Source organism: Saccopteryx bilineata, chromosome 8 (genome assembly GCF_036850765.1).
Source record: "Saccopteryx bilineata isolate mSacBil1 chromosome 8, mSacBil1_pri_phased_curated, whole genome shotgun sequence".
NCBI lineage: Eukaryota > Metazoa > Chordata > Mammalia > Chiroptera > Emballonuridae > Saccopteryx > Saccopteryx bilineata.
In genome coordinates, this window is record NC_089497.1 from 42127843 (window position 1) to 42155176 (window position 27334).

General features: G+C 50.1%; 1 protein-coding gene across 1 annotated transcript in view; it reads left to right on the forward strand.

Annotated features, from left to right (window-relative positions):
• The first annotated feature begins 271 nt into the window (after positions 1-271).
• Positions 272-27334, forward strand: part of BOC (BOC cell adhesion associated, oncogene regulated) — an 80910-nt gene continuing 53847 nt past the window's right edge. Inside the window, 2 exon segments of the mRNA XM_066240921.1 lie at positions 272-541; positions 4677-4763. The gene's annotated coding sequence lies outside the window, so the exon portion shown is untranslated.

Sequence of the window (27334 nt, forward strand, 5' to 3'; positions counted from 1 at the left end):
GCTCTCCCTCTGCGCCCACCACGCTGGCCCCCGGGCCCCCGGCTCTCCCTTCCCTGGGGCCGGCTGCACCAGAGGTGAGTCACGTCGCAGAAGTTTGTTTTCTTTTCATAAAAAGTTGTGTTTATTTGTTGGTTTGGGAAGGGGAGGGGGCAGGAGGCAACCGCAGGCCGGCGATGCCGAGGAAGCGCCAGCGGGTGGCTGACGGGGACGCACGGGCGGCAGCAGCTAGTCCGAGCGCTCGGCCTGCGGGTCTGGCGGGGCTGTGGCCGAGGCGGGGCGCGCCGGCGCGGGGACCGAGAAATTGGGGCGAGGCTGGCACGGGATCCCTGGGGCGCCCGTCTCGGTCCCTGCGGGTGCGGTCTGGCCGGTAGCTCCCGGAAGCTCCTATGGTGGAAGAAGCGCCGGGACAGCCTTCCAAACTTCCCCCTGAAGGTTGACACCAGCCCTCCGGCTCCGTGCGCCAGGCCACGGGGGAGAAGCCCACATCGGGATCGGCAAATCTACGGAACCACCCCACACCCGTTTGGTCTCTTTCGTCAGGGTGAGGGTTTACTGTATTGGCGTTTAAAACGGAAAACACTACGAGAGGGAACAAACGGACCGGGAGCGAAACAGCCCCAGAAAGAGCATCCCTAGGGGGAGGGGTGGAAAGGACAAGGCTAAAGTGGGGTGTCCGGAGGTGTCTGTGGGGTTGGGGCAGCGGTCAAATGGAGTGAGTGTGTGTGTGTGTGTGTGTGTGTGTGTGTGTGTGTGTATTCTTGTATCCGCGCGCGCAGCGTGGCCCCGGGGTTGTGCTGGGAGTTTTCTGTTTGTGTAACTGTGAGAAGGTGGACCAGTGAACCTCTGAACAAGTGGGGAGGAGCTGTGGGGAGGGGCAAGGAACCCAGGAAGAATTGTCAGCTGGGTTTTTAAAGGCTTGTTAAACTTTCAGGGTGCCCGGAATTAGTTTGCTCTTCCAGGTGACGGGAGAATATTGAGGGTGGTGGGCGAGCAGACCTGGAGGAATTTAAGGAGTCCTGGGGATTTGTTTCATTTAGCTTTGTTTTGGGGGTGGGGGTGGCAGTGGCAGGGTTACTTGGATGGTTGTTGTGTCCCTCCAGAGATGTGGCAGTAGAGCTAAGAATACCCAAACCGCACACCAGCAGTCCTAAACAGGCACTTTCTGGGTGTGGTGGGGTGTTCTGCCCCTCCCCCATCCCTTCTCAGTTAGTTCAAATGGGTTCACCTACGTTTTTGACCCAGAGTTACCTCTTCGAGTGGACTGAGTGAAAAGTATATTTTGGTATCTGGCCCATGTGCTGCTACCTCCAAGTGCCCTGTATGACATTTGTCACCTAATTTTTTCTTACCCAGAACTTGGCAAACATTGGCCATTTGAACAAATGTCATTTTCAAAATTCTTGAATGTGCACACATTTCTGATTCATTCCATGACTGGGTCCTAAACAGGCAGCCCAGTTCTGTGATGTTGTTGTTTTGTTTTGGGTGGGTTTTTTGTAGTTGTTGTTCCTCTGGCTGCAGCTGATAAATCAATCCCCATTTTCTCAAGGGCAGCATGGACAATATTCAAACACCATCTTGTTGGACTGAAGTGGGGGTTGAGGGGCTTTATATTGATACATCTGGGTGACCTGTTTTCTGAACTTTACTTAAAGCGACTCTGAGGCAAGAGCTTGGCCATTTTGAGGTGTGTAACAGGTTACCCAGGAACATTTCTGAGGTCTTATAATTGGCACTTTTTAATGGCCTCATAATTGAAACCCAGAAAGTTCCCATGGTAATCTTGAAGCACTTTGGGGTCAGTGGGACAGAGGCAGGATGGGAATGGCGGTAGAGTTATGATTTTTCCTGCCAGATGAGTTTTTGGAGTGAGTTTATGGAAAGAGGTAAAAATAAAGGCAGTAAGCATTGCCTCGCTGGGCCACTTTGCCCACCCTGCCCACGTCCACTTATTAGAGTTTGGCCCTTCAGGTGGCTAGAAGCCATCTGTACCTACAAAATCTGAGGATTGAAATGGCAGACACTGTCCCTTTTATCTTCTTTCAAGAGATCTCAGGAGAGTAAGAGCCAGTTTTCAGAAGAAAACCCAAACCACTGGAGTTGGCTTAACTTGGGAGAGGAGATTGATTGAGGTCAGGATGATTGGTTCCTTGACCACATCTGGGAAGGGGAGGTGGGGGTGGGGACAGAGAGGACCCTTCTTAGCTGTTGATTGGTTGACCAACTTGTGATAAGAGGGTGATTTATGTTCCTCTCCATCCTACAAATGGGTCTAGAGATTTTCCCTACTTTAAAGTGCTCTTTCAAATGTTTGGGCTCCCAGTTCTCTTTAGCAACTTCCCTGTGGCTCCATGCCCTAAGAAGGAGTAGGAGATTTTACTCATGAAATAATTCAGTTGACTTACCCAGGGAATCCCAGCGTTTAAGCAAGGAGGGTGAAAAATGAACCTGGTGGTCACAGTACTATATCTCACAGGCCTCTAGGGAGTCCGGGTTCAGATTTCAGCAAAGACACTGATATGATAAACGAATACGATTTTTCTCTGTGTGTCTCTCAAACAAGTGGGAAGAAACCAAAGAAGACCCAATTGCAACAGATAATTACTATTAGGACTTTCTAGCTTCTAAATAAGAATTAACCTGGCACCAGAAGATATTATGCATTCTTTAAACTTCAAACTTCCTTGCTGTCTGGGGAAATAAGAGAGAGGGGAAGAAAATGGAAATTGGAGAGGGGAAAGAAAGAAAGTGATTTGTTAGATTTTTAAAAATCTGTTTAATATATGGAAATTCTTGTCATCTCCATGCTTCAATACAGCAAACATTTATAGTACATCAAACTGGGAGAGCATCTTGCCCCAGGGAAATAAGCTTTCTTAGTCCAAGGGTGGTTCTCCATCCCACCTCCCCTTCCCAATTTTTATTTATTGCGAGTTCAGTCATCCAAAACTATTTATTGCACAAGCATCTAATAATAAAGAAAATTGTTTTTGAAAATTATCCACACCCTGGCCGGTTGGCTCAGTGGTAGAGCGTCGGCCTGGCGTGCAGAAGTCCCGGGTTTGATTCCCAGCTAGGGCACACAGGAGAAGCGCCCATCTGCTTCTCCACCCCTACCCCTCTCCTTCCTCTTTGTCTCTCTCTTCCCCTCCCGCAGCCGAGGCTCCACTGGAGCAAAGATGGCCTGGGCGCTGGGGATGGCTCCTTGGCCTCTGCCCCAGGCGCTAGAGTGGCTCCGGTCGCAACAGAGCGACGCCCTGGAGGGGCAGAGCATCGCCCCCTGGTGGGCGTGCCGGGTGGATCCCGGTCAGGCGCATGCAGGAGTCTGTCTGACTGTCTCTCCCCGTTTTGGGCTTCAGAAAAATACAGGAAAAAAAAATTATCCACAATCCCATACTGTAACACAACTTGTTTTTCTTTATCCCTGTGCATGGATACTTTTCGCATAGTTGTGATTAAAGTATAGACTCTGTTGTAGTCAGACAGCCCTGAGGCATCTTTATGTTTTTGACCAAAGAATCACAGAAAACAGATATGTGCAACCTCTTTGCTCTGGTGGGAACAACCTGAATCCTAAGGGTGCCTCCACATGAAGCCTTTACATGTAATATTTTCATCACTTATGAGACTGAATCATTTGGGGCTGGGAGGGTGGGATGTAGAGGCTGTTTGTTTTTAATCTAGAAATCCGTGTTTACAAAAAGCTTTCCTAAATAGGCCTTTTGCCTCTGTGGAGCCCTCAGAGTTGGTAATGGGTAGAGAAAGGGAACAGAGATGCAGGAAGTCAGCCTTGAAGGATCCATCTCAAGTGGCACTGCCCTGAGGATTAGGAAGCTTGGGTTGGGGCCCTGGCTGTGCCTGTGGGCTCCACTCACACTGGTTCACACCACTGAGCTAAGGAATCCCTACATCTCCACTGCTTTGAGTTAGACTCCCTCCCAAGTCTGTCCAGTCTTTCCTGCCCTTTTATTATTCCACTGTCACCACCGCCCCTCCTACCCTGCTACCACCACGCTTGTCTGTGCCCTTGACAATTGTTGTTGACACATGGCTGGACTCCGTGCTGCCTACTGTCACACCCCACCAATCCTCCATCAGTACCACAAACTAGTTGCCACCCAGCTTAAAACAGTCTAAGTTTACAATCCAAATATCTGAGACCTCTCACGTGTGGCTCAGTCCTACTTCGTGATAACGTTACTTCCCTAGGGAGCCTTCTGCTCCAGCCTGATCCATCTAGTAGCTGACCCTTGACTTTTGCTGGTTCATTTCTTGCTTGCTGCCTTACCCGCCCCCCAAAACCCCATCCCTATAAGCCCACCTCACTCTGTATGAAGCCAGCTGATAATGTGTTCTTGAGATACTCGGTGAATATTGATGAAGATGGGCTGCTGGGTGCACAGGTAATGGTTTTGTAAGATCAGCAGACTGTTTTCAATGTCATCATTGTCCTTCCCCTGTTTTTTACTTCATTTCTAGCAAGGAGCCAGAGAACTAGAGATTTAAGGAAGCCTCTGATCTTAGAAAAACCGTGTCTTCTTTGTTTTCTTATTTATAAAATGGGTTAATAAGGAACTACTGTGGTTTGTAGCAGTGCACCTTATAAAAAGCAAATAGTTCAGAAGTGTTTGTTTATTTGGTTGTTCAAAAGATGAGACTCTTCTCTTTCTCCTCAGTCCCAGCACAAGCTTCCTGGATCCCATGACCCATGAAGTCAACACTCACACAGTCTAAAGGCAGCAGCAATGAAGTAGAAGAAGCAGGTGAGGTTTTCTGCCCGCCATCTAGTCTCTCTGGCCTAGTGGGTCAGTCATGTTTTATGTGTTGTGTGGCTCCTTGAAGATAGAATGTTCATCATTTTGTATTGGAAGTTCCAGCTTGAGTGGAATCTGGGCTAACATTCATTCTAATTTGGCTCAGATGCTCTTTTAGTCAGAGCCTATGGTCGCCTCTTTCCCCTGGGGGGGGCATGTGCACCCCCTTTCCCTGAGGCAAACTGTTGGATATATTGGATACAAACCATTTACTATGGGGTTTGGAGTATAAGGCCGCAGTGGAGAAGTCCTGCTTAGGTTTGGGTGAGGAAAGCACTGTGTTTATGTCTCTATCAATGGTATTACAGTGAATGCCTTGTGATCCGATGTTCCGGGCAGTGTTTACCTCACAAAACCCGGAGGGATCCTGTGTCGTTCTATCTTCTGAAATACAGTTAGGAAATGGTTTCTATTTTCCTAATGGTTAATTTGGCCTTATCTTCAAAGAAGGCCTTTGATGTTTGGGACAGGATTATTGGGCAGTAAGAGGAAATCATGGGAGAAAGATCAGAGCCAATAGCACACAGTCAACCTAACTTGGTTGCCAGAGAAAATGTTAAGGAAAGTCTCAGCTAGTTCTCCTGTTAGTAGCAGGAGAATATGTAATACGGTCAGGGTCAGTAGGGTTGAGTAAGAAATAACGCAGATAGAGCTGGGCGGCAGAAAGTGTGATAAAGGAGTGTTTATTCTCCTCTGAAAGGAGTTTGGATGGCATCGCACGCCATGAGGCTGACGTGTGTGTAGACTGGAGCCTCATCCTTCCCACAGCTCTTATTGAGTACCTGCTGTGTACCCGGGCCCAGCTTTTATTGAGTACCTGCTGTGTACCCGGGCCTAGCTTTTATTGAGTACCTGCTGTGTACCTGGGCCCAGCTCTTATTGAGTACCTGCTGTGTACCCGGGCCCAGCTTTTATTGAGTACCTGCTGTGTACCCGGGCCCAGCTCTTATTGAGTACCTGCTGTGTACCCGGGCCCAGCTCTTATTGAGTACCTGCTGTGTACCCGGGCCCAGCTTTTATTGAGTACCTGCTGTGTACCCGGGCCTGTGGCATTTGGAATCCCAGGCCTGAGGGACATGCGGAGCAGTGCACACAGACTCCGGTGTTCAGGTGCCTGGACAGGCTCAATCAGCAAAGGCTTCCTGGTGGAGGAGCACCTCCCTCTCAGGCAGAGATGGGACTGGCAGTCCGGAAACGTTCTTTTACCTCTGCCCAAACAACCATTTGTTGTTTTTTTCCCTGAAAACTTACCTTTCCTCAGCAGATGGGAGGCTGAAAAAAAATCTGTCTTGAGACAGATTTAAGTTCAGAGTAGTTTTTATTTGAATTTTAGGCAAGTTAAAAATGAGAATCTCTGCATTGAATATAGAATCTCCGAAATGTGAGCACACCAGTTCCTGAATAGCTTTCAGGGCAGAAGGAGAAACGTGTCATTTTTTTCCCCCCCTGTCCATGTCAGATTTCTAGAAATCTACATGCCTAACTTCAGCTTACATGCCTACTGCAAATCCTAGAAACACATGCCTAACTTCAGCTTTTTACCTTTCAGTTCCATCTGCCCTCTGCTCACCTGTCCGGGGTCAGTGTGCTTGGCTCTGAAATCATGCCCAGAGTAGCAAGTGAGGGGACATTTATTTTAGGGACAAATAAAGGGTGCTGGGCCCTGCCGTTGCGCAGGAACCGCCTTGGCTGCTGAGAGGTAACTGTCAAGCAGGAGGGGAGTTCCGGGTCAGAGGAGGAGGGCGGGTAGCACCGGCCGGCCTCGCGGGGAGGGGGGGAGGGGCGGGGGCAGGCTGGGCTGGCTGGAGTTGGATGCTTGAGGGGAGTCCGCCCCCACTTTCCCTGGCTCTGCCAATATTTTTCCAGATTAATCTCAGCTGAGTGCCTTTACTAGTCTGGATTTACCTAACATTACAACCCAGCAGGTTTATTAGGTATAGGACACAGTTAATTGCAGAGGAAAATGGGGGGGGGGGGGGTTCTGGCTTTATTACTTTTCTGTGAAAGCAGAGGCTGTTCCCGATTATTTCACAAATCGCCTCCCCCACTTGACTGTCTGCATTCTAACGACGAGCCTCCCCAGGGGTGTGGCTGCAGCCGTTCCTTTTGGGGTCCTTGTGCCCACGTGAGGGAGGGGGGGTTCCTCGTGCAGCCAGCCAGCGCGATTCCCCCTTTTGCAAGTGAGCCAACATAAAATGATGGAAAGTCACAGCTGTTTACCCCTGTCATTATGAATGGATGTTTTGTAGTGCACAAGTTATATAAAAATCTGCCATGCTACAGCCACGTGTTAGATTCTAACGATTCTCCCCACGTGCAGGCCTCCGAAGCAGTCACCTGCAGCCCTCCCCTGACAGCGTTGGTGGTCCGCCATCGTGAAGGCTGCGTCAGTGCCAGGTGAAAGCCCACAGTCAGGTGCTTTCGGTTCTGTAACCTTCTGTTCTGGGGCTGGTGGCTGGGTGGTTAGGCCTGGCTTATGCCTGTCCGGACTGTGGCAGCTTGCCAGCAAGTTTCACTGGGTGGTCTTTGACAATGGGAGAGAGAGGGGTGAGGGAGCTCAGCTCTCCTACCCGAAGGGGAACAACAAGGTTAGCAACCAATCCCCTGTCACTGAAACACCACAAAGGTCTTGAATTTGGGTGAAAAGAATGGAACAGGTTGCTGAAGGCGGCGTTGTGACAGAGTTCGTTTTTGTTCCTCTGACTTTGCAAACGAAGCCTTGTGTGTATGTGGCAAACCTCTCTCCCAAGAGGGGAGCCTCCAGGAGCAGCAGGTACCCTTCCACGTGGGAGGGAGAAACGATCACCCTGTCCCTCCGGGAGTCCTCCGTGGGCCTGGAGGGTGAGCTGAGCTCGGGACTCTCGCGCCGAAGGGGCAGCACTGCCTGCCTCTGTTGTCCTTGTGGTGAGGAGGAGAGGGGTCGCTGCTGTGCAGGGAGTCCACCCTGTGCTCAGTACTGCAGGCCTTCCCTCTGTGGGCCCCCCGCAGTCCCACGAAGGTGGGCATTATGATCCTATTCTGTAGAGAGGGGAGCTGAAGCTTACATAATTGCAGTGACTTGTTCTGGTCACCCAGCTGGTAAGGGGCAGAGCCAAGGTTTCATTGCAGGGCTGCTGACTCCAAAACTCAGGCTTTGAAGGAAAAATGCCCAGACAATCTCTTCCCCCAAAGCAGAGCTCCCTTAGGTTGGGGAAAACTGTTTCTTTTGCAACAAAATCTAACGGGTAGGTAGGGCCCTTCATGAGACTTGCTGAAGGAGACCCAGACTGAAACCTGGGACCACAGCTTGAAGGTTTTGACCGGCTCAGGGGCAGCAGTGAGAGGAAGCCGGGCTTTGTGGCCCAGCCAGTGTCAGTCAGACTTTGAGGGCAGTGCTGAACGCCGCCTCCATCTTGGGTCTCCTCTCAGAACATGTCTCCTGACTCCCCCCACCCCACCCCCACCCCGGGACATCATCTGAGTTGGCTGTCTGAATCTCTGCTTCACCATAGATGCCAGCTGAATCCAGTTGCTCCTCGGGTGTCTGCAAATCTGATCAAGCAGGTCCTCTGTGCCCTGGGTGGGGTGAGGGGGAGAAGGCGTTTGGCTGAGCAGAGCCTTTTACTGGTCAGGAGAAGTGGTAGCTTGCACAGGAAAACACCCTGAGGAAGGAAGTAGCAGCTTTGACAGACGGGTAACTGACAGGAGTGGTACCTTCCAGGCAAATACTCACCGGGCAGCCAGCAGAAAGAATTCTACAGGCAGTTACCTGCAGAACAGCGCAACAGACTTCTCCCTCCTGGCTGAGGAGAGGAGGAGAGGTTTGGCTGTGGAAGACATGTTGTTACCCCTCAGTTCCTTATTTTTCTTTAACAAACGTGGAAAACCTGGAGCTAGGACATTCTGGGTTAAGGGGGGGTACACAGGACACCAGGATTTAAGAGATAATTATCTGAGCAACCAGTGGGGTAGCTCAGAGGAAATCATGGGAATTCTGTGCTTTATTCCCCTGTCCACAACCTGCCTCCTCGGAGCACTGTTAAGAAGCAGTTGGGTCGCTGGCTTGAGCACGGGCTCACTAACTTGAGCCCCTGGTTGCTGGCTTGAGCAAGGGGTCACTTGGTCTGCTATAGCCCCCTGGTCAGGGCACATATGATAAAGCAATCAATGAACAACTAAGGTGTCTCAGTGAAGGCTTGGTGCTTCTCATCTCTCTCCCTTCCTCTCTGTCTCTGTCACACACACACACACACACACACACACACACACACACACACAACAAAAGAAGCAGTTGGTCCTATTGCTGGAGACCCTTCCAGGTCACTCCAGTTAACTTGTCATTCCCTTTCTGGTGGGAGGAGTCAGGGAAGGGCTCCAGGGTCCTGTAAGAGGTGGGAGAGGGAAAGATCTCATGGCAGAAGGATCCTGGTTAACATTCCTCCTGAGAGAGGAAGGACCAGTAGAGTCTGAGGACAATCTGGGGAACCCCATGTGGGAGGACTGAAGTCCAAGTGAGTCTTATTAGAAAGAGGGTGAAGTGCCGGAGAAAGATAGTTGTTCCAGGAGAGAGCAGTATTTCTGGGGCCACTCCCAGGTTGGAGATTGTGTGGCATCCTGGTTCAGGGGGCACTTCAGAACCAAACAGGCATGGGTTTGAACCCTGACCTTGCCAGTTACTAGGTGTATGCCCCTGGGCTAGCTACCTAAACGAAGCTGAGACCCCAATTTCTTAAAGTTGTAGCAAAGAGAAAGCAGGGTACTGCATGAAAAGTATATGAAATGCATTGTGAGCATTCAGGGGAAGGTGGTGTTATTAGTAAAGGAAAGAAAAGGGAAGAGGGACAATGAAAGGAGGGTTGTTGATTGATTGGACAAGTAGAGGGATGAGTATATGGAACACTGTGCTGATGGAACCCCTACTGGCTCAAGGTCTTCAGAGATCACGGGACGAGACAGTGGGGAGAGAGATGGGCCCACCGGGGGGCAAGGCCCGGCCCTGGGTGCATGCACCCTCAGGTGGCTGCTCTCACACCAGGTCACTGGAAAAGACTTTCCATTCGGTCTTTTCCTCTGCTTCTGCCCCAATTCAGCATCTTTCATTCTACTATGTAGGCCACAAATCTGCAAGTCGTCTTTGACTGTTCTTTCACTCACATTCCACTTTAAATGGGCAAATGATATTGGCTTTACCTTTAAGATACATCCAGAAGCCTGCACTTCTCACCACCCATGGCCATCTTCCATTGACATCTCCCACCTGGACTACTGCAGGAGCTTCCTAAGTGTTCTCATGCTTCCGGATCCGGACCTCGGTGCCTGATGGTCTCTTGATAGAGAAGTCAGAGTCAGCTTCCAGAAGAGAAGCAGACCTCTCCACGGCACCCTGTTTCGTTTAGAGAAAACTCCAAACACCTTCAGTGCTCTCAGTCGCACCCCTTGAACCCCTTGCCGGTCTGTCCTCTCTTCCCTCTGCCCCACCTCCCCTCCCCCACTCCTGGCTGCTCCTCCAGCCAGCTGAGCAACCTCCCCTCTCAGCGGCGGCAAATCACACTTGCCTTGCCCTCTGCCTGGAAGGCTCTGTCCCCGATATCTGCACAGTCCCTCCCTCCCTTGGTTTAGGTCCCTGCCTCATGGCCCCCTGAACCCTGACCAGCCTTTATTAACTCTCACTCTCACCATTATTCCCTCTCCCTCCAGCCTAACTTATTTCCCTCAACATAAATTACGTTATCCTCCCAACAGAAATCTATTGGTTTACTTGCTTATGGTGTACTTATCCTTTAGAATGAAAGACCCGCCGAAATAAGGGACTTTCTTTTGTCCCCCACTCTCTTCCCAGAGCCTAGAATAGAATCTCATGTGTAATTGGTGATCTTTTTTTTTTTTAACCTGTCTGCACTGCTCTCCTGAATCTCAAAAGGGGAGTAATGAGTTTCAAACAAAATGAAATAATTACTTACGGAATTATGTGAGAAAAATGCATTCTGATATGTGTATACGGGGGGTATGTGGCAAAGAGAATTCTAGTAATATTAGAGTGTCTGTTTTAGAAAAGCCAGGAAGCAGCGTGCGAGGCTGCGGCAGACACAGCCCAGGTCCTCTCTTCCTCAAGGCCACTGACTTCAGGAACCTCCATGGCTCTGCCAGGTCCGCCCGGAAGTGGGATATGAGAATGGATGCCTCTCTGGCCCTTCATGTAACTCACTTAAGAATTTATTGAACGGCTACACACTGTGACGGGCCTGTCTAGGAAATGCAGAGAAGCCCAGCTCTCACTCCACCGAGAGCGTGGAGTCTAGTTGTTCATCTGGGGCAGGCATCCCCAAACTACGGCCCACGGGCTGCAATGAGGCCCCCTGAGGCCATTTATCCAGCCCCACTGCACTTCTGGAAGGGGCACCTTTTTCATTGGTGGTCAGTGAGAGGACCACTGTATTTGGCAGCCCTCCAATGGTCTGAGGGACAGTGAACTGGCCCCCTGTGTAAAAAGTTTGGAGACCCCTGATCTGGGGTTTACTAAGTGTGCCTGGACCATCCCATCCTGTTCGCACAGATCCTGGGTTGAACTGGAGCTCTGTTGAGTCTGGTTTGGAACCACGAGCCAGGGACATGAGGAATGTGGGATTAATTGAAGAATAGTTCAGTCCCCACACTGAGGCGGGCCTGGTGGGGTCAGGCCCGATGCCAGGCACGCAGGTCACATAGATGGCCCCTGCATTTGGAGAGCTGACAGGCATGGGGGTACAAGGGACAGCACGATTGGGTGTCTGCCCCCAGGGGGTAGATCTGACTTCACATTGCATCTCAGTCATTTTAACTTGGTTTTAGATCTAGAAGCTGAGGCAGAATAAAAATAGGGGTAAAGATCCCAAGAGGTCTGTGCTGACAACAAATGTGTTGGAGAAATCCAACACAAAATCCTCAGATCCAACGTCTCCAGCACTTCAGGGAGCTGGACGCGGGCACAAGCTGCCTCCTCCATTTACTTAAAAAAAGTAATGGCCTATTTTTAAAAAGCAATTTGAGATTTACAGGAAAAACTAAGTGGAAGTTACAGTGAGTTGCCACACACTCCTTACCCCCTACCAGTTTTCCATATGTTGGTGTAGTAAATTCGTTACAACTGATGAGCCAGTGTTGACACTTTGTTATTAACTAAAGCTCATAGTTTACATTAAAACTCACTTTGTGCATTACACATTCTATAGGTTTTGACAAATGCATGACACATATGCACCATTACAGCATCAAACAGAATAATAGTTCCACCGCCTAAAATCCCCGTTCCCCTCTTCCGCCCTCCTTCCTTCCTGCTCCCGGTCCCTAGCCACCACTGCTGTTTTCGGTGAATATCTTCACAGTTGTTTTTTCCAGAATGTCAATACATAGTTTGAACCACATACTGTATTGTCTTCCCAGGTTGTCGGTCACTAGCTGTCTCCTCCAGTTTTAAAACCTGTCCTTCTCTCCCCAACCTTTGAACCCTTGTATACACGTATGTGTGTGTACGTACACACACACACACACACACACACACACCCCTCTTCCATCCAGTTGGGGAGCAAGGGGTTGGCAAAGGAGGAGCCCAGCGCCCCATGCTGACACCTACCTTGAGCAGCGTCTGCAATGCCATTTCTCTTTCTTTGTCCACTGAACAGGCCTGGCGCTGGTGCTACTGGAGTTTAGCTCAGGCTGGTAAACTATCAGGAGCTGCCTGTGTTTTGGTTCCACATCTGGAAGTGTCAGCTGTGCAGACCTTCCCACCCCGTTCCTGAACAGACAGGAGGAGCGCACGAGCTGTTTGCCTTCCTCCTCAATAGTTTGTTTTACTTGCTTAGGAGCTGTGGGCGCGCAGTTGGGAAGTGAGCTTCCCCAGGCAGCAGCCCTCCTCCGGGCCACATCCTGCGCAGGGTCCCCCAGCCCCGCAGGCCGCTGCTCTCAGCCCAGCCCAGGTCCCAGCAGTGTCTGTGCTGAGCCCTGGGGCCGGCTCTATGGTCCTTCAGGAGGAGGACCCATCAGGTGCTGAGAGATTGAGAATGTTTTCCCTGCCGGGACTTGCTTCTTTCTCATCAGCCTCACAAACTAGGATTCCTTGGGAGCTTGGTGGCAGAAACCTCAGTATTCAGTGCACTCAGCAGTTATTCTCAACAGGGAGGCTGTTTGGGGGGGGATAGGTGATGATGATGGTGGATTTTATAACCGAAGCAGAAGAAGGAGTTCAGCCAACCCCACTGCATCTCTGGACCCCAGTGAGGAGAACGGGCACTGCGTAGGAATGGGGGCTGAACCAGGCTGGACATGTCCAGGGGCTGAGGAAAGGGGTGTACTCGGTAGAGAGTTCCAACCCTGGGGACTGAAGCTTAGACCCTGCTCCCATTGCTTCCTGTTTGGAATAAACACCGAGCCGAGGCCAGCTGGTACCTTCTCACACTGAAGGACACCAGCCAGGTGTGTCAGAGTTCAGCACGAGGGAGAAGAACAGTCATTGGCCCCTCTGGAAGTGGACATTCCATGCTGGTGACCCAAATCCACACTCCCCCTCCTCCTCTGCTTCTCTTTCTTCCCTCCGCCTGCTCTCCCATCTGCAGCTGACCTGACTCAGGGAGCGCTCTGGGCCGCCACGCAGTGGCTCTGCCACGCTGTCCCATTGTTAGGGGACTGACAACACCTGTGCCAGGTTTGCCACTAATACTGAGCACTAATGCAGTGGAGAGTTCAAAGCTCTTTAAAGTCTTGGGGGATGACACTCCCTCCAGGCCAGCAATCCTTCCTTATGCTGTCAGGGTAGAGCCTCCTGGCTCCTTGGCTTCCTGGGTCTAAGTCCAGAGTCGGGGAGTCTATAATAGTGATTACATCAATGCTTCCAGCAGCCTTGGCCCTTGCCTCAATTTGGGGAGGCAGAGGATAGAGAACAGCTGAACTGTGTGAGTGTGAGCCCGTGTTCCTTACCAAATCCAGCCTTTTCCCCTAAACCAGTGGTCCCCAACCTTTTTTGGACCAGGGACCGGTTTAATGTCAGAAAATATTTTCACAGACCGGCCTTTAGGGTGGGACAGATAAATGTATCACGTGACTGAGACAAGCGTCAAGAGTCAGTCTTAGACGGATGTAACGGAATCTGGTCATTTTTTAAAAATAAAACATCATTCAGACTTAAATATAAATAAAACGGAAATAATATAAGTTATTTATTCTTTCTCTGCGGACCAGTACCGGTCCACAGCCCGGGGGTGGGGGACCACTGCCCTAAACCACCTCCTTCCATTCTGTCCACAGGAGGTACTGCCAAGATCAGGTTGGCAGTGGGTGGCGCTGGAAGAACTTAAGAAAAAACACACAAGACACAACATAGAGAAAGATGGGTACAGGCAGAGGCGGATTAAGGTCAAGTGAGGCCCTGGGCGCAGAAGAAAATATTGGGCCCCTTAAAAAAAAAGAGAGAAAGACAGGGAAAATAAAAATACATGTTAGCCATATTTTTAAATAAATAAAAAATATTATGTACCTATTAATGTTAAAATTGTACATATGAAACCAAATTGGTGTCATTAGAAAAAAGTGCAAAGTTGGAGTTTTGCAGGGTCCTTCAGAAGTTGAGGCCCAGGGCACATGCCCAGTGCACCGGCTGCTGCACCTGCCGTTAAATCTGCCTCTGGTTACCGGGGGCTCCCAGCCTCTAGGACTCAGAGCCCAGATCTCTGCAGCCTCATCGTATTTATTCGGTTTCTGTAATCATCAAGCCGATTAGCAGAGCCTGGGTTAAATTTGCAGCGCATGGGTTCAGGTGCGGAGAAGGATGATTAGCATTTCATGCTTTCAGGTATGCAGGAAATGGCTATAGGGTTCAGTTGCTTCCTTTAAACAATCTTATCTGTGCTTGCAGGGGTAGTATTCTGCCCCCACAGGACTTGGCGTTCCAAAGTTCGCACCAAAGACTTGTTTCAGGGCAGCAGTCTAATCTCCAGCCATTTTCCTACAGTGAGAGTCCTGGAAAAGAATCCCAGTGGCTTCTGTAGGTACCTGCCAGGTGGCGTGTGTCTAGGGGTAGGAGCCATATTATCTGAGCCAAAAGATAAATACATGATTGGACAAATCATTTCTTTTTCTCCTGATTTATGGTGGTGGTGGGGAGTCTTAAAAAGGCTTTCACAAATAGGCTTTATAGTATTTAGAAAAATACAAATTTATAAATGTGATGCTTTTAAAAAATTGCCCCATAAAGGGATGGCATTCCGTACCGCGGGGGCGTGGCCGCCTGTGAACGCGCATGCACCTGGAGTCACAGCGTGGGCCTCACTCATTTTGGGAGCGTCCGTGAGAGTTAGGAGGAAGGAACTCTGGTGCTTGCTAGGTCTCCTCTAGTACCTTCTCTCCAGAACAGTCTGTGGAAAGCTGGATTGGGTTCCAGTTTTCACCACCACCACCCTTCTCCGCTCTCTAGAAAAAGCAGGCCTCCGAGGTGGTGGAGCAGGGAGGCTCCTTAATGACAAAGTTCTGTGTGTTCTCAAAGTCAGGGCGTCAAGAGGAACAGCGAGCCCAGCTCAGGGCATCAAGAGGAACAGCGAGCCCAGCTCAGGGCATCAAGAGGAACAGTGAGCTCAGCTGAGATGGACTCTTAGGCAGGCAGAAATAGTCTTCCTCACAAAAGGAAATGAACCAAATGCCAGTGTTGATGTCTGTCGCCTGGATGGAGGGGAAACGCAATAAGCCCTTGTTTCTTCTCATCTCAGCTAAGAGGAGGTGTGTTACCCTTCCCTGGGCTGGGGAGTTCTCCCTCGTGGGAAGGATGCCACCCACTGAAACTCACCCTGCCTCTCTTCAGTCACTGAGCTTTCATACCGAGCTGTTTCTGGTTATGCAGATCCCCAGCAGTAAGGCTTGCTAAGAGCATCCTGTGAACGACTCTTCGGGCATCTTCCACATGGGGCCAAAGGCGTGTTCGTTACCATGGAAGAGTGCCTTTCAAGAACCTAGATTCGGAGTATTTCCCAAATCCAAGCTAGAGAGCCATTCCACGCTGAATTGCATTACCTACATTCTCATGAGAAGAGTGCTTGGCTCAGAGTCAGGGCTCGATGGTCACCATTGTCAGCATCGTGATTATTATTTTGGCTTGGATAAGCTATTGATTTATAATTCTTTCCCCAAAGCCTATATTCTTGGAAGATTTGTGTCAGTTGTGGCACATTTGGGAATTTCACAGGTGAGGACATGGAGGCCCAGGGCAAAGGAATGGTCTTTCACTTGGACCTCAAGGCCCCTGCACGTGATTGGTTCTGCAGTCAGGGAAGAATCCGACTTGGGGACATGCTGTTGGTGAGTTGTGCTCAGGATCTGGGGAGGGCCCATCCTGGGCAGGGAAGCCCAGGAAAGGACGCAGAGGGCGTGGAGGGCAGCCCGCTGGCTCCACAACCCTGAGCCAGGGCCAGGGAGGCTGTCTGGCTGTGACCCGCAGTCTCCTTTCAGGAGAGGGGTGGCCTCTTTTGCCCGACACTGGGGAGCATTTGAAGGTAAAGAGGGGGTACACCACCCACCCCCACCAGAAGCTGGGTACCCACTGACACGTGTCTGACAGTGCTGTTTGGCTTCAGTAAGAAGACGTTGGGGAGGTGGGTGATAAAAGTAGTGGGGGTGGTTCCTGGAGGTTGGTGCAGGGTTAGGAAGGTTTGGGGAGGTCTTGTTCTACTTATGCTGTTGGGGGGGAAATGTATTATTTGCTTATTTAAAAATCAAACACACAAAAGATTCACCCAGATTCAATAGTTATCAAGACAAAAGGGTTTTAAAAATCCTGCTTTGTTTTCATTACTCTTCTGTGTGCCAGATGGAACAAGGATGGATGCCACGTTACTCTTTTCAAAAGAAGTGTGTCATCCTCTTCCTACCCTCCTAACGGTGGCGTGGACAGGGGGGAGCGCCAGCCCAGGGCACTCAGGTTGGATTCCCACTGTTCCACAGGCGCTGAGATGTGTCTGTGTTACACCCTGCCATCGGTTGAGCTCTTAGAGAAAGCTTGAACTTTATTTTTGGATTCCCAGAGCCTTGTACTGAATGGGTGTTCGGAGTTTACAGACTTGTAAGGCAAATGATTCCATGAGTCAGGGTGGTTCCATCTGGACAGGTTTGAGCAATGTGAGTACTTAGTTCACCATTTGGGGGAGCAGAAGGGGGCCGAAGGTGGGATTCAGAGTTGAGTCAAGGGCCACTGTGTGAACTCTGAGTTCAGCATCCTGAGTGAGTGAGGTGTCAGGTGTGGTATTCTGCAGTGCAGCGGCTCCTGGTTTTGCCGAGAAGGAAGCTGTCAGCAGTGAGAGAGAACAGGAGGGGGCTGATTGGAGCTGCTGGCCGCCTGGCCCCCAGATTCAGGCATCTGCCTGCCCTGGGTGTGGTGGGGACAGGGTCCCAAGAACAGAGGCTCCCGTTCCAGACCTGTTTTTCTGGGTGGCCACAGCAGCCTGGAAGCCACCTCCATCGCCAGGGTCCACGTGTCATTCCAAGTACTGTTTTCTTCATTTTGGAGTTGGCAAGGAACAGGCTCCTCCCAGTGTGGGGAACGGAGTCCGCTTCCGGCCTTTGGAGTGCTGGTGATCCGGCTGCTCTGTGCCCCTCCGGGCAGAGGTGGGGGTTCAGGGTGCACAATGGGGTGTCGGAGGAACAGGAGGGGAGGTGCTGCCAACACTGCCCCTTAGGTCTGACCCTGTGTGCAGCCAGCAGGGGCCTCAGGCAGGACATGACAGACCCCCGGGGGGGTCCTCAGACCCTGACTTTCATCAGGACCCTGCCCCTCCCACTTTCTGCCTGGTCTTTTTCAGCTTCAACTTCCAGCCCTGCCCTCTGCTCCCATACATGCATGATGTGTGTGAGTGTTTTAATTTTTATTCTTGGCAGGAGTTAAGACACAACATGGATTTGGAAGGAGATGAAACCAGTCTGGGTATATGTTGGGCAGCAGCAGCTTCATTCCTGGAGTGGGAGGGCTGCAGAGAGGAGGGGTGGAGGGTGGGCCTGGGGGGGGGCCCAAGTCCCTAAAGGGGGGGGCGGCTCCTCCCCAGTAGGGACCCAACTAAGAATGGCCTCCTTAGTGAAGGCCAGAAGCTAGAGGCTGAGCTGTTAACCCTTTGGGATGTCAAAAAGCCGCTTCCAGCGATGGCAAAGCACTAGGATCCGCTGGTGTTCAGTGGATTGGGACCCCTGGGTAGCCAGCACCTGTTTCACTTCCTGGTGGTCTGTGAGTCCCTGCGACCACTCTGGCTTTGTTAAGAAAATCACTGATGGCATTTCAGGCTTTCATGTGCAAGCCTTAAAATGTGCATATGCTTAGAAGACTTCTGGTCTCCCGCTAACCTCACAGCCGGTGGCCCCAGTCAGCAGGAGTGCCTGGTCCAGGGACCTTTCGGAGCGTTTCCCTTGCTCCCCTGGAGCCTGCTTGACCGCTCAGCGAGGTGCTGCTTGCAGGTGGTGGCCTCCGCTCGGGTGTTCGCTTTTATGTGACAAGGAGAAAACTAGGAATCTAAACGTCCAGAAAGTGTCTGGGGAACTCTGAGAAAGGCTTTGAGAAAATGTTTTATTCCTTAAAATAAATGTGTGAAATGGAAGACAAAACAAAACAAAGAAAAACCCCTCAGCTTTCAAGAATTTCTTTAAAACAGGGTAGCCAGGAGCCTTTTTATGCAGAACTCTCAGTTCTAGTCATGTCCAGGGCAATCAGGGCATTTCTGGAGACATTTGGAATCAAAACGACCTCCAGCTCCAGCGCAGAGGCCCCCAGTGCTTCCCCACTGTGGCTACGCACGACAGTTTCCAGGAGACAGTTTTAAAAACACTGATTGTTGCCTGTGCTCCACCTCCAGAAGTTCTAACTTCATTTGTCTGAGGGGCTGCCCAGGCACTGGTGTGTTTCAGTGTCCCCAGAAGGTTCTGCTGTGCAGCCACGGTTAGGAACCTACATTCTAATGCTTGTGGATAAACAGAAGGGAGATGAGAGAAGCCAGACTAAGAAATGGAAGAATTTCACTGTCTGGCAAACATGCTGTTGCATATAACGTGGAACCAGACTCAAGTGCTGCTGCCAGCTTTGGGGTGTCAGACCTCAGGACTGACTGTGGGTGGCGTGGGGGACAATGCATCTTCAGGATGTGTTGGATGCAGAGTGCATCATGGGACTTGCCAGCCCAGTCCCTCCTGAAACCTGGTGCATGTGTGTGTGTGACTCCAGCTCAGACTGACAGCCTTTCTTAAGTTCCTTTGTTAGAAAAGTTTATTGTGTCTCTGCCTGAATCTACCAAGATCACCAAAATCAGCAGTCGGGGGAAGTAGGTAGCCCTAGTTTTGAATCCTTTACTTGAGCAAGATACTTAATCTAAGCCTGAATTTCTGCATCTGTAAAACGGGGATGACAATACAGCACAACTTACTTCAGAGAATTTTGTATAGGTTAGACAAGACAGGACACATACATTGTTTCACATATAGTAACTCAACAGATGGGCAAATACTTTTCTTTGTTTTATACTATAATTGGTTATTTCTTCCGGTTCTCAGTATTGGCCTTAGTCTCATGTTGTGACAAAACCTGGTGTGTAACATTCACTAAATCTCAATGACTCTTAATTATATTTACAAATCAGTTAAATGAACAAATTAGTACTTTAGCAGTCTTTAAATGTTAATATGCCCAACATGATAATTTCAGCAAACTAAGTACTTGATGGATTTACTAATAACCAAAGTAATTTGATTTGTAAAGGTTATTAAATGTGTTTTCATTTTTTTCCAAAACCCTTGTCCATATTATGTATAAGCAACAGAATTCTGGAATTGGGGGAGGTGTTCTTTACAAGCCAAAAGAGTTGAATATTGGAAGTAGGAACAGGAAAATGTTTAGATGGGAGAATGGGCAAAGAGTGACTTTTTTTTTGGCGCAGGGGAAATAAGGCCTCCGTGCCTATGGGAAGTTAATTAAACTACTGTGTGATGACATCATAATATTTGAGGATAGCTCCCGCCTCCCAAATTTGCCTTCTTAATTATAAAAGTGATAACCTACCCACTTTGAATATTTCTGAAGTGTTTAATGTAAAAAAGTGAAAATCCCCTAATAATCAGAAATAGCTAACATGAACATTTGTGCCTCTTGATAGTTTTCCTATGACAATCCAAATAACTATATACCACATATTTATATGTAATTTTTTTATTTACAAAAATGGGATCATGCTGTTTTACAAATTGCTTTTGGGATATTCTCCAGGAACCTCTTAAGCCAACATTTCCCAAAGTGTATTTGACAAAATTCCCCTCAGTAATGGTACTCTGAGAAAAAAGAGGAGTGTGGTCAAATAAGTCCAGGCCTGTGGTCAAGTAAGTCTAGGCCTGTGGTTAAGTGAGTTCGGCTTCAGTGCCTACTCTGTCCTCCTCTCGGTGATTCACGATGTATAAGAGCATATTAAAGGCTCTGAAAAGGCCTGCAGAAAAAGAAACCTAGTTAGCTTTTCTTAACATGGCATTTCCTTATCTTATTTTTGCTAGCACACTTTAACATCCCATAGGTTTTGAGAAGCACTGTTTTAGGCATTCCTCACTCACCTCCCTTACACCTGCTCACCCTCCTCCATCTGTCACCTGGTGGGGTAGTCAGAAAAGAAAAGCTCATCTATTCCTTTTTTTCTTTTTTTAAAGCAAGAGAGAGAGAGAGAGAGAGAAAGAGAGAAATGAGAAGCCTCATCTCATAGCGGTGGCAATCTTAGTTGTTCATTGGTTGCTTCTCATATGTGCCTTGGCTAGGGGGCTCCAGTCAAGTCAGTGACCTTGGGCTCAAGCTTGCGACCTTGGGCTTCAAGCCAGCAACCATGGGTTCATATCTGATGCCATGCTCAACCTGGCGACCCCTAGGCTTTGAACCTGGGTCCTCAGCGTCCCAGGTTGATGCTCTATCCAGGGGTCTCCAAACTTTTTACACAGGGGGCCAGTTCACTGTCCCTCAGACCATTGGAGGGCTGCCAAATACAGTGGTCCTCTCACTGACCACCAATGAAAGAGGTGCCCCTTCCAGAAGTGCAGTGGGGGCTGGATAAATGGCCTCAGGGGGCCGCATTGCGGCCCGCGGGCTGTAGTTTGGGGACCCCTGCATGCTCTAGCCTCTGTGCCATCACCTGGTCAGGCTCATCTATTCCTTTCATCAACAAATGCTTATTGCATGCCCACTATGTGCCGAGCACTGTGATTGACAGACGCCGGGCTGCAGTAATGAGCAAGCTAGCAGGCTCTCTGCCCTCAGAGACTTGCCTCTCTCCAGCCCTGCGCTGGTGTTGGTCAGGCCCAGGATGGACTGCACCTGGGAGTGGGGGAGCCTCAGCAGGGGACCCTCCGCAGCTGGTGGAGCCTGAGAGCAGCGGGCTAGAATTATCCCGCCCCTCTGCTCCTGCCCCTTCCTCCTCAGGCCTCCCCAGTTCCCCACACTTTGCTTCTGCTATAAATAGCGGTGCCTGACCCAGCTGGCAAGGGGCCACGTGTTTGTTTTTCCTGCCAGTGCCAGCCTCGCACGAGGCCCCCGCGCTTCGCACGCTGCGGACGCGAACGGGAGTTGGGGGCTTCCCGCAGAAGTCAGCGCCTGACAGCAGACTGGAGCATGCTTCAGGTTTCAAAATTGGTATTTATTTTAAGTTTTAGTTGGTTTAAAAGAGCTTTGTAATTGAGAAAGATTGGGGGTGGGGTGGGGGATGGAGTGTGTATATTTAGGGGTCAGGGATGTAGTGAAGAAAATGTGTTTGTATGAGGTCAGATGGGAAGGAAAGTAAACTGTCAGGATTCTACAGCACACTTCCCAGCTGGCGCTGGGGTTGATTGCAGTGAGCACACGTACGCATGCACGTGTGTGTGTGTGTGTGTGTGTGTGTGACACATGTGCGCCTGTGTCTCAGAGGTAGTGAGCAGGAAGCCTGGAAAGCCCAAGTGGGGGTGTCTGGCCCCTGAGGTATTACCTATTCTCTAACCTCTTTTGTTGAAATGCAAAAGATAAATCTGCAACAATATCGCACTAATGAGAACACAGTGTACTCCTTAGTAACCCTAAAGGAAGTTATTCAGATTTGATGAGTTGCTGTCACTTATTGAACAGCTACTTTGTACCGTCATCACTTTAGATGATTTACTGATGTAATGTTTTTCCTTCAGCATCCCTGTGTGAGACAGATTTTGTTGCCCAACATCAAAGTGGTTCCTCCTTAAGTTCAGGGTGAGGCTTTCTTGCTTGCAGAGAAATCCAGATGAAACATTGTCCCTGTCACAGGGCAGACAGACACCAGCTAAAGAGTGTTTGCTTCTGATTGCTTTCTAGCAGTGCAGTCATTTCACCCCAAAGCATGAGCCTGTTAGAGTGTGTTGAGGGGGTTGGAGGCAGTTTTCCCCAACATATGCTTGAATTAGCCCCAGAACCAGACAGGCCAAGAAGCGGCCGCCTTAGCTCCACTCATTCCGAGTCAGCAGAGCCTGAGACTGTGTTTTGAGTCATGTGCAGGGTATGGATGTGGGCCTGCTGCCGTTGGCAACTTAATCATCATGAGGGAGGGCCATAGAAAGTGCCTGCGGGGTCAGCTTCATTGGAATTGGTGGCCATTGTGTTACCTAACAGTAAGTACATCAAAGAAAGTGGTGTAAGCCCCAAAGCATCCTAAATGCACAGAGGGTACTAAGGTAACGCTGGCTTTGTGACCATGTGACTACAGTTCTCTTTTTTCTGTGCCATGACCTTTCACCTTTGTGTGTCAGGTTATTATTCACTCATTCAACAGGTATTTACTGAATTACCAGAACTGTGTTAAAGCTGACAATATCCCTGTGAATAAGAATGCTATCCCTGATCCCAGAAGGCTTTGGCCTAGCAGTTGGGCCAACTGTAAATAATTCGTGTGACGGAGCTTCCGTGGGGGGAGTTCAGGCCTCTAGGTGGGACAAGAGCCGGGCCCTAACCACCGCCTCACAGGGAGCAGGTGCTGGCACTCGCCGGCTGAGCAGAAGCAAGTATTCGCAGTGCCTGCTTCTCTTCCCATTCTCCTTCCCCACCCGCCTCATGCTTGGATGCTAAGGCAAGGAAGACCTGTGTCCTGCCTGCCTGGTCCCCTGAATAAGAACCCAGGCCAACCCCCGAGGGAGGGAGGAGCGAAGACAGCAGGCGCTGCGCCTTCTGCTCCAGTTCTGCTTTGCAGTGGAGCACCTCTGGGCTCAAGAGCTCCAATCCTCAAGGACCGGATCGAGTTAGGCTTGGAAATGATTTTGGAGGTAGGTCTTCACAGCTTAGCAGACGTTCATTGAGTTATCTACTGTGTGTCCAGAAGAAAGATTGAAAACAAATTACTACTGAATATAGAGAGAAGTGCCAGTGACAAAGCTGAGGTGTGAGGTCTTTACAGGCTCCTGTTAGCTCCAGGCCTTCTTCCTGTCTTAACTGATGTGCTGATGAATCTCCCAGGACTTGGCTAGGACTGAACGTGGGTGAGTGTGAGGACAGCAGCTGTGTTAGGCTTGCTGGCTGGTTTCCGAGCTGCAAGCACTCTGTGTGATTACTGCGTGAGCACACGGCAGAAAGCTGCATGTGTGTGTCTCTGCAGTGCTAGCACTGTCCTGCCACCACCGCGAGGTGAGGTTCCCTGAGCCCCTCAGCCACCACCCTGAGGGGCGGGTTTCCTGATCCCTCCCCTCCACTGAGAGAAGCAAAGCGGTTTTCCTTTGCCTATTCACTCTCCCGTCTCTGCGAGCCTCCAATAAACGGGAATGGCCTGATGCTTTCTGCCTCCACAGTTCCTCTACCATCTGCCCGAATTTAATGTAAACCTGGCGAGCCTCGGCCACCAGCATCACAGTGATCAAAAACGAAATTCCTTTAGAACTTACGAAAGGGGCTGTGTTGGAGGACTGAGCCGTGCTGAGCAGGGCCTGAGTGTGCGCATGTGAGTGCGATCAAGTGTGTGACACGTTTGTCCTTCCTCTGGTTCCCTTGCCTGTACTTGGTGAACGACTACAGCTGATCTTTGACTCTGCCCTTGGCTTGAGACTGTGCTGCACTTCAGTTTTGGTGTAATAAGAAAATGTTGTCCAAGGTTCCGAGTTCAAGGATGGAAACAGCCTCCTTTTTCTCCGTGTCCCTTCCACGCTCTGCACAGTGCGTGGCACCTGCCATCTTCCTGGGTGATCCGGGGAAATGCCTTCCTTTGGCTGTGTGCATGGTACTCGCTGAGATCCTTACTCCTGGGATGATAATGTCTGATTCTCAGTGCTCTCCGTGGGCACTGTCAGGTGGGCAGTGTGCGGCCTTCTTCCCCCGAGCCTGCTTCGGATAGGTCTGTGTTCCCACATAGACCCCTTGTCAAGTGGAATCGGTGTTCCTTTGTCCTAAGAGATGGGACCTGAAGCTGCTGGGATCTGCCATAGGCGCCGTTCGGGCAGGTCCTGGGTCAGGAGGGTTTCCACACCTGTTTGTGTTGTCTACCCGGGCTCTAACTCATTCCTTTTACATCGGATCTTCTGTGAAGTGTGAGCATCCGAATGCTTGGAAGTGGATGCCCCTGTTTCCTCGGCAGCCAGCGTGTTGCCATTGTACTTCAGCCTCTCCTTGGGTGCATGTAGCCCTGGCCCGGGGCTGTAATTAGGAAGAGGGGAGTGAGAAGGAGCAGGTGGATGTGTTGCATCTTTGTGCACTCTCTGATGAAGTCAGAGGGGAGCTCCTTTCTGGCGCTGGCTGTGAGGATCAGAGAGGGATTGGGGGCATGCTTTTCTTTCTAGAAATACTTCTCCATAACTTCTGGTCCCAAATGACCTATTGTTGTTGGGGATCTTTCCTCTTTTTCTCCGAACAAGTAGGAAGACTATGGAGAAATTTATTATGATCATCAAGACTGTGTAGAGAGGGGTGGGGGTGGGTGGCGGAGAGAGGTTATTAGCTTAAGTGATAGAAATGTGGACTAGTGTTGGGTGGGAATTGAGGCTAGAAACCGAGTCTTGCCACAAACTTGGGGACGCTGCGGTGCACCCCATAGATCTCCTGTCCCATAGGGCCACCGTGACGTTCTGTAAAACACTGTCGAGGACAGAGTAGGTGTTACTGCCTTTATTTTTAACAAAGAATATTCTTTGAACTTCTGATGCATGTGTGTAGGGCAACAAAACCAGGCCATTGCTTAATTTTGTACAGTTTATAAGGAACAATGAGCAGGGAGACGAGATAGTATATTATCTGGAGTTGTTTAAAAAACCACACGTCTTTGAGTCTAAAGGGACATTGATCTAAAAGCCCACCAGGTAGCAAGGCCCTGGTGGAAATTAGACCTCAGGTAAACAGCTCTTAGTGAAGTTCCATGCAGAGGCGGATTAAGGTCGGTTGAAGGCCCAGGCACAGAAAAGAATATTGGGCCCCTTACATTAGAAAGAAGTGTAAAGTTGGGGTTTGCAGGGCCCCTCAGTAGGCGGGGCCCAGAGTGCGTGCCGGGCGCGCCTGCCGCTAAACCCGCCTCTGGATCCACGGCACCATTTTCCCCAGGTAAAGGCATGATTGCTCTGTGCCAGGCTGCTGTCACAAGTAATCTTACTAACTTTTAAGCAGCTCTGCAAAACAGGTGTTATTCTCGCTGTACAGAGCACAAACTGAGGCTCAGAGATTCGGCAACGTACCCAAAGCCGGCAGAGCTCCTGCCCAAACCCGAGCTCCGCGGTTTTCCAGTGCCCGATCCCGCTGCGCTCCGGTACGGTCACTCGGTAAGAAGTGTCTCTAACAATGACTGGAAGTGTGTCCTAAACCCTTACGTGATGAAGCATCAAGAAGGGTTGTGATAAACTCTCTCCCCATCTGTGAAGTGGGGACAGTGACACTCCTTAGGTTGTGACAGTGTATATGAAGGGCCCTGGCCCTGGGCTTGGCACACAGGCGGTGCTGTGCCTATTTAGCTGTTTAGCTGTCTTTTCAACAGCTTTGCTCTCCTTTCTCCTCACCCCCTTTCCCCTGCTCTCTTCCTCTTGCACTCAACAGCTTTTTTTTTTTTTTTTTGTGAGAGAGACAGAGAGAGGGACAGATAAGAACAGACAGACAGGATGTAGAAAGATGAGAGGTATCAGTTCTTTGTTGCAGCACCTTAGTTGTTCATTGATTGCTATCTCAAAAGAGCCTTGACTGGGGCCTCCAGCTGAGCCAGCGACTCTTTGCTCAAGCCAGCGACCTTGGGCTTCAAGTCAGTGACCTTTGGGCTCAAGCCAGTGACCATGGAGTCAAGTCTATGACCCTGTGCTCCAGCTGATGAGCCCACCCTCCAGCTGATGAGCCCGCGCTCAAGCTGGCAGCCTCGGGGTTTCAAACCTGGGTCCTCTGGGTCCCAGGCTGATACTCTGTCCACTGCGCCACCACCTGGTCAGGCTCAACAGCTCTTTATATTTCTCCTCCTTTCACCCTGGTCTCAACCTTAGGTCCGTGCAGGCTAGCTGACACCTAATCATGTTATAGTCCTAGGTTAGATTGGCTTCAGGAAGGCTGAACTCACAAGCTTTGTGGGTGTCTGTTTTGGGAGAAAATGTAAGAAGGAAAGCAAAGAAGGTCCTTGAATAAAACCTCAAATCACAGGAGCACATTCAGGGATGCTGACTTTTGTCAGGCAGCTCGGCCCTTCCCTCCAGGGCTGCCTGCACCACAAAGTTTCTGCTGGTCCCTGAAACAGTTAAGCACCCTGATGTTGTATGAAGATCATAGACCCAATGATTATAGACTCTATAATCTTCATACAACATCAGGGTGGTGAAGTGAACCCTTTCAGCGACCGGCACTAGTCCGTGGACCAGCGGTTAAAAACCACTGGTCTATACCGATCTAGGGGCCATTTGGTTTTGAAAAATAAAGGCCACAGTTACAGTCACACCCTTCTAGAAACAGCCCCCTGGTTCCACCAGTGCTACAGCGTGTCTGTCCTCTGCGTTCACGCATCAGACCAACATTCCTTCTCAATCCTAAATTTCTAATGTGAACAAACCCTTCAGTTCAGCAGCTGTTGACTGAGCCCCCACGATGTGCCTAGGCTTGGGTGGACACCTCCTTGCCTTCAGGAAGTGTATAGTCTGGGGGAAGAGGGAAGAGGCACAGTATAGGCAGATACACAACCAAATCCATAAACCACTGTGGACATGTAATAGGTACGCAGCATGCTGTGCAAACGGAGATGAGGAACAGTCACTGGGGCACTCGAGCTCCTGAGGGAATGAAATGAGGGGAGAAGATGAGTCCGGTAGGAGGAGGAGAGGGTGTGAAAATGCCGCCAGCCCAGGTGTGAGGGCTTGTTGGGAGGAAGACGTGGGGAAGGTGGACCGCAGCCCAAAGAACCCAGAAGGTTGTGTGAAGGAGTTTGAACATTATTTCATCCCACCCCGCTGGGGAGTAATCAGAGGTGGGCCTGTGAGCTTATTTGCTTGTTTGTTCTTAACTGACCTCAAAAGGGGGAACAAAATCACTCATAATTCTTTCACATTTCCAAATCAGTGGCTTTTATTTGTTTTGTATTCCTTACCGGGTC